At 39.8% G+C, this 10,103-nt stretch overlaps 1 protein-coding gene across 6 annotated transcripts in view; it reads left to right on the forward strand.

Annotated features, from left to right (window-relative positions):
• The window catches only part of MRTFA (myocardin related transcription factor A), a 217,819-nt gene that overhangs the window by 117,091 nt on the left and 90,625 nt on the right, over window positions 1–10,103 (forward strand). The window lies entirely within an intron of this gene.

Below are 10,103 nucleotides of genomic sequence, written 5' to 3' on the forward strand. Positions count from 1 at the left end.
TGGGAGGCTGAGGCAGGTGGATCACTTGAGGTCAGGAGTTTGAGACCAGCCTGGCCAACATGGTGAAATCCCATCTCCACTAAAAAAAAAAACACAAAAATTATCTCGGCATGGTGGCTCGCGTCTATAATCCCAACTCCTTTGGAGGCTGAGACAGAGAATTGCTTGAACCTGGGTGGTGGAGCTTGCAGTGCACTGGGTTCATGCCATTGCACTCCAGCCTGGGCAACAAAGTGAGACTCCAACTCAATTTAAAAAGGACAATGAAAACTAAAACATTGATGCTTGGTGACAACCCATATTAGGGAAAAAAAAAAAGAAATAAAACAACTTTGATGTAAGAAATTGAAGAGGACACACATACAAAAAGGAAAGATATTCCATGTTCATTGATTGGAAGAATCAATATTTTAACATTGTTAAAATGTTCATCTACCCAAAGCAATCTACATATTCAATGCAATCTCCATCAAAATACCAATGACATTCTTCACAGAAATAGAAAAAACAATCCTAAAATTTATATGGAATCACAAAACACCCAGAAAAGCCAAAACTGTCTTAAGCAAAAAGAACAAAACTAGAGAAATCAGATTACCTGACCTAAAATTATACTGCAGAGGTGTAGAGACCAAAAAGGCATGGCACTGGCATAAAAACAGACACAAAGACCAGTGGAACAGAATAGAGAACACAGAAATAAATCCATACATATACAGTAAACTCATTTTTGACAAAAGTGTCAAGGACATACGTTGGGGAAAGAACAGTCTCTTCAATAAATGGTGCTGGGAAAACTGGATATCCATATGCAGAAGAATGAAACCAGATTCCTGTCTCTTGCAATATGCAAAAATCAAATCAAAATGAATTAAACACTTAAATCTAAGACTTCAAACTATGAAACTACCAAAAGAAAATTTTGGGGAAACTTTCCAGGACATTGGACAGGGCAAAGATGTCTTGAGTAACACCCTGCACAAGCACAGGCAACCAAAGCAAAAATGGACAAATGGGATCACATAGAATTAAAAAGCTTCAGCAAAACAAGACGGCAATCAACAAAGTGAGCAGACAACCCACAGAATAGGAGAAAGTATTTGCAAACTACCCGTCTGGCAAGGTGTTAGTAACCAGAATACATAAGGAGTTCAGACACCTCTATAGCAGACATCTCTATGGGAAAAAATTCTAATGTGATTAAAAGGTGGGCAAAGATCTGAAACATTTCTCAAAAGAAGATGTACAAATGGCAGTCAAGTATAGAAAAGGTGCTCAACAGCATTGATCATTAGAAAAATGCAAATCAAAACTACAGTAAGATATCATCTTACTCCAACTAAAATGGCTTGTATCCAAAAGACAGACAATAACAAATGCTGGTGAGGATGTGGAGAGAAGGGAACTCTTGTACACTGTTGGTGGGAATGTAATTTAGTACAACCACTATGGAGAACAGTTTGGAGTTTCCTCAAAAAGCTAAAAATAGATCTACCATATGATCCAGCAATTTCATTGCTGGGTATACCCCAAAAGAAAGAAAATCTGTATATCAAAGAGATATCTGCACTGACACATTTAATGCAGCACTGTTTACAATAACCTAGATTTGGAAGCAACCTAAGTGTCCATCAGCAGCTGAATGGATAAAGAAAATGTGGTATATAGACATATGGAATGTTATTCAGCCCCAAAATGAATGAAATCTCATCATTTGCAACAACATGGATAGAACTGGAGGTCATTATGTTAAGGGAAATAAACCAAGTACAGAAAGACAGATATGGCATGTTCTCACTTATTTGTGGGAGCTGAAAATTAAAACAATTGAACTCATGGAAATGGAGAGTAAAAGGATGGTTGCCAGAGGCTGGGAAGTATAATGAAAGGCAGGGGAAGTGGGGATGTTTAATGGGTACCAAAAGTGTTAAAAAGAATGAGTGAGACCTAGTATTTGTTAGCACAACAGGGTGACTATAGGTTAAAAAAAAAAAAAAAAAAAAAAAACCTGTACATTTTTTAAATGACTAAAAGTTAAAAATTAAAAAAAATGTAGGTAGGACTTTTTTTTTTTTTTTTTTTGGTCATCTCTGACTTCCCCCTCCCCACCATTTATTTTGAGAAACATGCTTCTCAATTCTTGGGAAATTGCAGAGATATATAAACCACAGAGTTTTCATATCCATATTCCTGAATGGATACACTTCTACCCAAAGTTGATCAGAAGTTGTCTCTTTTTAACTTTTATTTTTTATTTTATTGTAGAGACGGAGTCTCACTCTGTTGCCCAGGCTGGAGTGCAGTGGCATGATCTCAGCTCACTGCCAACCTCCACCGCCTGCGTTCAAGTGATTCTCTTGCTACCGGTATGCACCACCACGTCCAGCTAACTTTTTTGTATTTTTAGTAGAGATGGGGTTTCGCCATCTTGGCCAGGCTGTTCTCAATCTCCTGACGTCAGGTGGTCCACCGGCCTTGGCCTCCCAAGGGGCTGGGATTAGAGGTGTGAGCCCCCATGCCTGGCCTCTTTTTAATATAAAACAATTACTTTAACTAGAGACAGGATTTTGTTATGTTGCCCTGGCTGGTCTCAATCTCCTGGCTTAAGTAATTCTCCTGCCTTGGCCTCCCGAAAATGCTAGGATTACAAGTGTGAGCCATCATGCCCAGCCAAAAGTGTTCTCTTATTAAGGAGCTAGCACATATTTTAAAATACTGTATATTTTGGCTTACTGATTAGGGATTTGACTTTTTTATTAACGTACTTAATTTTGTTCAGGCTTTGGAGATCATTGCAGCATATTTAAGTGAAAGGACTCACCTTTTTTAAAAAAAAAAGGTGGCAAGCATTTCTTTTCTTTCTTTTTTTTTTATTTTTGAGACGGAGTTTCGCTCTTGTTACCCAGGCTGGAGTGCAATGGCGCGATCTCGGCTCACCCCAACCTCCGCCCCCTGGGTTCAGGCAATTCTCCTGCCTCAGCCTCCTGAGTAGCTGGGATTGCAGGCACGTGCCACCATGCCCAGCTAATTTTTTGTATTTTTTTTTTTTTTAGTAGAGACAGGGTTTCACCATGTTGACCAGGATGGTCTCGATCTCTTGACCTCGTGATCCGCCCGCCTCAGCCTCCCAAAGTGCTGGGATTACAGGCTTGAGCCACTGCACCCGGCTTTCTTTTCTTTTTTAAATTAATTTATTTTGTTTGAAACAGAGTCTTTGCTCTTGTTGCCCAGGCTCGAGAGCAATGGCTCAATCTTGGTTCGCTGCAACCTCTGCCTCCCAGGTTCAAGTGATTCTCCTGCCTCAGCCTCCCTAATAGCTGGGATTACAGGCACACACCACTCTGCCAGCTAATTTTTGTATTTTTAGTAGAGAAGGGGTTTCACCATGTTGGCCAGGCTGGTCTTGAACTCCTGACCTCAGGAGTTTCACCTGCCTTGGCCTCCTAAAGTCCTGGGATTACACGCACAAGCCACCAGGCCTGGCCTGCAAGCATTGTTTTTGAAGTTTAACAGTCCAAACTCAAATCAAGAGTGTTAATATTTTAGTATTTCGTCTCCTTGTTCATTAATTCTTACCTCCTGCATTCAGAATATTTCTAAGGTTTCTACGATTGACAATTTTTTGTGAGAGATTTGGTACTTCTGAAAACTTTTGGCTTAGAGTACTCAGTTTCAAAAGTTGTTTTCTTTTTTTCTTTTTCTTTTTTTTTTTTTGAGATGGAGTCTCACTCTGTCACCCAGGCTGAAGTGCAGTGGTGCTATCTTGGCCTGTTGCAATCTCCACCTCCCGGGTTCAAGAGTTCTCTTGCCTCAGCCTCCCAAGTAGCTGGAACTACAAGCGCCTGCCACCACATCTGACTAATTTTCATATTTTTAGTAGAGACGAAGTTTCACCATGTTGGCCAGGAAGGTCTCCATCTCTTGACCTCATGATCCGCCCGCCTCGACCTCCCGAAGTGCTGGGATTACAGGCATGAGCCACCTTACCCGGCTCAAAAGTTGTTTTCATAAGCTCATCAGATGGCTTTAAACTTGGTGTGCTGGCAGTGGGATTAAAGTGCCATGAGCAGACTTTACTCCTCGGAAAACTCCCCTTTCTCCTAATTAGTTTGTTACTTTAAGCTTTCTAAATTGTCTCTGTTACTTAGAAATTTCTTCTCATAGCAAAATAGTTACATAAAATTTTAGAAAATTTATGGTTTAACAAACGCTCTTAACTAATCATGATAAAGATGGATCAGTTGAAGTTTACAAATTACTTTTAAGACGCACATTTCTAAGTGGTGGAGTTATGGGTATGATTTCCTTTTAGCCCTGTAGCTAAATATCAAGAGGCTACATGTTCAACCGTAAAACATTAGCCTCTGCCAACATTACATCAGCTCCGCAAAACCTCACTGGCTAATTATCCCCTGGGACTAGGACATGGATTTGGCAGCTTGTGAAAGCTGCTTTTTCCAATTTCTCCCTTCCTGGCTGTGACATATCCCAAAGGAATGAAGTTGAGAAATCATCTTTTGAAAGCTCTCAACCTCTCATTCCCACAGTGGTTCTCATGGTTAGGGTTAGAAGATCCCTTCTTCCACTTGAGGAATCCTTTAGCTTATGATGTATTCTTTAAGCAGTAACCAAGGTACACTGAGTGAGCCATGGAAGGTGATGGCAAGGATCCTCATTAGATAGGTTTCTTGGTCATTGTCTGTAAGGAATTTAGTGCTTTTGTTAGTATCTTCTTTTTATTACCAAAATTGAAGAAGCTGAAAGATCGGCGTTGGAACCCATGTGTGGTTTTCATCTGTGCCCATTAACATTTGCTGTTAGAATTAGTATTGTTGGCTGGGCGGGGTGGCTCAAGCCTGTAATCCCAGCACTTTGGGAGGCTGAGGCGGGTGGATCACGAGGTCAAGAGATCGAGACCATCCTGGTCAACATGGTGAAACCCCGTCTCTACTAAAAATACAAAAAATTAGCTGGGCATGGTGGCGCGTGCCTGTAATCCCAGCTACTCAGGAGGCTGAGGCAGGAGAATTGCCTGAACCCAGGAGGCGGAGGTTGCGGTGAGCCGAGATCGCGCCATTGCACTCCAGCCTGGGTAACAAGAGCGAAACTCCGTCTCAAAAAAAAAAAAAAAAAAAAAAAAGAATTGTCATTTAAGATCTCCTTTAATGAGTGAGCACTTGTAAAACTACTTTTTTGAGGACACCCTTGGCTAGCAAAAAGAACTGTATGATCTTAATCTCTTTTAGCCTCAGCTTATTTATCCTAAAATAAAGATATGATTCTTGACTTATTTTCCTCACAAGGGTTTATAAGGATGGAAGGAGATAACACATAGGAATTTAATTTCACTGGCGACCTCTAGCCACCCTATATATGTAGTGGGCCCATTCTAGGCTTTGTCTTACCTGTTCGATGTTCTCTTCTCATTCTTTTTTTTTTTTTTTTTTTAAGGGGAAAAAGAAAGTAAAGAGAGAGAAAGAAAAAGAATGAAAGAGAGAAAGAAAGAGGAAGAGAAAAAGAGAGAACAGAAATCTTGCTGTATTGCCCAGGCTAGAATGCAGTCTAAAAATGGGTATTGAAAACGTCTTTTATGCCAATAATTGTGCTTAACAATGGAGACAGGAAGAAATAAGGGAGGAAAGTAACAAGCAGCCAACCAATATTTCATTTAAACCTGTGAAATGCTATGCAATTACTGAGAAGTGATTTACTTCCAATTATGTAGTCACTTTTAGAGTAGGTGTGATGTGGTACTGAGAAGAATGTATGTTTTGTGGATTTGGGGTGGAGAGTTCTGTAAATGTTTATTAAGTTTACTTGTTCCAGGTCTGAGTTCAAGTCCTGGATATCCTTGTTAATTTTCTGTCTCATTGATCTGTCTAATATTGACAATGTGATGTTAAAGTCTCCCACTATTATTGTGTGGGAGTCTAAATCTCTTTGTAAGTCATTAGGAACTTGCCTTGTATATCTGGGTACTCCTGTATTGGGTGCGTTTCTCATTCTGTACTACTCAGAGTTCTTCACATAATCTTGGTTAACCTAAGCATACAATAAATTTATTAGAAAAGTATTAGTGCACAGCCTTAAAAGAAAGGCTGGATAACACAGTTTAGAAAATGAGCAGAAATTGAGTGAGGCAAGACTTGGTGAAGACCTTATAATGGGACCAGTTGGCTGAGGCCTCTGTCTCTAGCACTGCTCTCTGGACCTTCTCTGCCACTGCTGCTGGCCTGGTCTTCCATGAACATCTGCTGCTGTTGTCACTGCCACCAGTAGGCACTTGCCACAGTGCCATGAATAATTATTGTTTATATTTTCCACATTTGTGTTACTCTTTCAATATTTGAAGATCTACATAGGAGGATCTTACTGACTTGGGTTATACATTTGTGAACTAGATGCCAGGGAACAGAGAGAGGCAATTTGTTACTGTCAGTTCCTGTAGTGGGAAGAGGTGACTGCGTTTCCCCATCTTAGAATTTCCTCCAAATAGGAAAGGTAGTCAAATGTGATGTGTGTATTTATATTTATATCCCTGACCTATTTCCTGAGTTCTAGATTCAGTTAATCCACTAATTCTTCCTGCATGGATTTAAACTGATATCACCATTCCCGGTGACTACCCCCAAGCCTGCATACCCTAATTTATAGTGCCAGCTGCCCTAGCCAGAAAATTAGGAGTCAGTCTTGATTCTTCCTTTCTGGTTGTACTCATCACATCTATTTGACTTCTTAGTTGTCTAGATTTTACCTCTACCTTGACCCCTTATATTTTGTCTCTCTGCTCTATATCATATTCTCAGGATTTTTCTCTGTGGTTTCAGGGGCCTTGTTATTGGGCTCCCTGGCTATAGTTCAGCTTTCCTCTAATCTGTCCATTCAGCTGCCAAGATACTTTTGCTGACTACCAATTCTAATCCTTTTCTTCTCCTGCTCATCCTCCATTTCTTGTGAGGTAAAACTTTAACTGTTTTATTTGTCTGGTCTCTGACTAAGTGGTTATCTCCTATCACTTCCAAACTCAGTCTCCAGCAGTACTGACCAGCTTTTGGTTCCCAGAACACTTTGTGCTTTTTACTTTCGATTCCTTTGCATAAAATCGTTCCTCTGCCTTTGCATATAACTGTTCCTCTTTCTGCTTGCCAGCCTTCTCATCCTTCAGGTCTCAGTTTAAGGGCTGCCTCTTCTGAGATGTGTGTTATCTTGGATTCCCCCAGAAACTGAGGTGCGCCTTCTGTTGTGCTCTCCCTAGGTTTACTGCATACCACCAGAAAGCGATTGTTTGCTGCATTTTCATTCCTAGCAGGTCTCATTGTCAGAAGAATGTCCCATGAAAGCAGGGGTGATACGTAATTTCTGTATTCCTAGTTCCTAACACATGGCAGATACATCATACTTTTTATTTAATGATTCAATGAAAGCACTTTAAGAAGCAAAGCACTGTACACATGGCATTTTCATCGCTGGCGTTTTCTTGTAAGCATTTAGGCCCTTTTTAACACTAAAATTCTGTATATATTAATCAGTTTCTGGGGAACAATTTGGGTTTTATTTCAATCAACTATTTATCTGCTAGTGACCAGAGGTCCAGGAACCCTACCAGCCCTTCACATGAGTTTGTCTTCTTTGTAATCAGCCTTATATATTCTTTTACTAAGAAGTTGATTAAGTTTACTTGCCTTTAGTTTTCCCAACCTTTCACTTAATATGCATTTTAATCCTGAATCATGATTTGTTTCATGTGTAAACCATTCTTTACCCCCAACCACTAATTCAATCACTTTGCTTTAGTTGTCCTAGTTATCATAAATTATACAGTGACTGGAACCTTACACTATATTGGTGTTCTAGAGATTATATAGAAAATCTAGAGAAATATCTGTCGGTTTGACAGGTTTGCTGGTTCTACAGTTCTTTTTCTCATCCCACAGTTCTCATTTGGGTTCTGTACTCCCACTGGGGGCCTTGGCAGAGCAAACAGTATATAGTTTAACTTCATTTTTCTTTTTTTTAAAGTACTTGGCTGCTGTTTCTTGATTTACTGCACTGGGAAGAATACGTTTTGATTTTTTTCTTTTTCTTGTTCCTCCCTCAGAGGGAGCCTGCGTCATTGAGAAATGTTTAACCTCATGGCCTCGGACTGGGGCTGGAAATTTGCCTAAGGGAACTCGAAGTTGGCAGTGTTTTTACTCAAATTCCTTCTTATGAGGAGGGGGATTTCAGCAGGACCTGCCCAAACAGAAATATGTTGGGAAATTTTTAGTAGCAAAGCTGTTGCCATTAGATTACTGAAAGTATTTGAAGAGTTTTCTGGAGATAAGTTTTCTCCACTAGAAAGCAGTAGCTTCTATCAGGTAAAAAAAAATTCAGACCCCGAAACTTAGCTTTTCAGTTGTGTGATATGTTGTTATAAGAAAACTTTGACCAGCTGGATGAGAAAGAGAAGCTTACAAGAAAGTTTAGAAACTCACTTAGGGAAAATAGCCTTAGGCTGAGGCAAATCTCTATCGGCTATGGGGAAAATTTGGCTTTTTATCAACCCTGAATTATCCTAAGAGTAGGTCATAACAGGGTTATTTTTGGCAGATCTTTCTTTCAAACACTTAATGATATTGGCATTATATTCTATTTACAAAAGTACTTTGTTGACACAAACAAGATATTTGCCCAGTAAGAGTTAGAATGGATGATCTTTTGTGCCCAGTGATTTCCCTAATACAGGAAGGTGTGAACCAGAAAATGCTCAGAATGTGACTACCTCTGCTTATTTTAATCTTTGTATCACAGATGAGGAAAAGTTGTATAGTTATTTGCCAGTATGAAATGATAAGCTGAGCAGGCACTGGACTCTGACAAAGGAAGAATTGTATAGTTAAACAATTTGTGGCAGCTTTGTGACTTCCTAGAAAATTGGAAACAATTACTCAGTACTAAATACAAATACAAGCATTCCTTCCTATTCTGAAAGATAGTTGGACTTGTCTACCATCTTTTCTTTCTGTGTAGTGTATTTTCTGCTGTTAGTATGGATGTTTGAGGGTTGAGCTGTTGATACCAGCACCTAGTTAAAAGCTACTATGAACATGAAGAGAAACGTGGTAATCTTAGAAACCAAGATCTTTATTTATTTTTGGTAGAGACAAGGTCTCCCTATGTTGCCCAGGCTGGTCTCAAACTCCTGAGCTCAAGTGATCCTCCAGCTTTGGCCTCCAGAAGTGTTGGAATTAGAGGTGTGAGCCACCGTGTCCAGCCGGAAGCCAAACTCATACTTTGCAAAAAAGTGTCCTTAAACCACAGTTACTACTATAGGAACATATTACTAATGTTCTTCCACATTAAAGAAACTTCCAGTTGAGAGACAACCTCAGTTGTGAGGCCAGGGATTCCAATATGAACTGAATACATTATATCCATAGAAAGTGGTAATGAGTGTAAATAAATCTCTTTTTTTAAACACAGAATCTTACTTTGTTGCCCAGGCTGGGATGCATTGGCGTGATCTCAGCTCACTGCAACCTCTGCTTCTCAAGTTCAAGCAATTCTCCTGCCTCAGCCTCCTGAGTAGCTGAGATTACAGACATGCACTACCACACCTTGCTAGTTTTTTTTGGCACTTTATTAGTAAAGATAGGAGACGGGGTCTCACCATGTTGGTCAGGCTGGTCTTGAACTCCTGATCTCAAATGATCCACGTGCCTCAGCCTCCCAGAGTGCTGATTACAGGCATGAGCCACTGTGCCCGGTGTGTAAATAAATCTTATTGGGAATAGACAAATCCATTTTTTTCACATCCTATCAGCATCTGTGATTTATTTTAATTTTTTGTTACTTAATCAAACTGGGGATAAATCAGTTGCTGTTATGAGAAACTTATTTTTCCCTAGAAGCCACTATGCTAATCTTAATAATAGCACCTGTGCCCAGGTACTGTTCTACATGCTTTATATACAAATCAACTCCTTTTTTTTTTTTTTTTTTTTAATTTGAGACAGAGTCTTTCTCTGTCACCCAATCTGGAGTGCAGTGACTCAATATTGGCTCATTGTAACCTCCACCTCCCGGGTTCAAGCAGTTCTCTTGCCTCGGCCTCCTGAGTAGCT

Source organism: Saimiri boliviensis, chromosome 21 (genome assembly GCF_048565385.1).
Source record: "Saimiri boliviensis isolate mSaiBol1 chromosome 21, mSaiBol1.pri, whole genome shotgun sequence".
Classification (NCBI taxonomy): Eukaryota; Metazoa; Chordata; class Mammalia; order Primates; family Cebidae; genus Saimiri; species Saimiri boliviensis.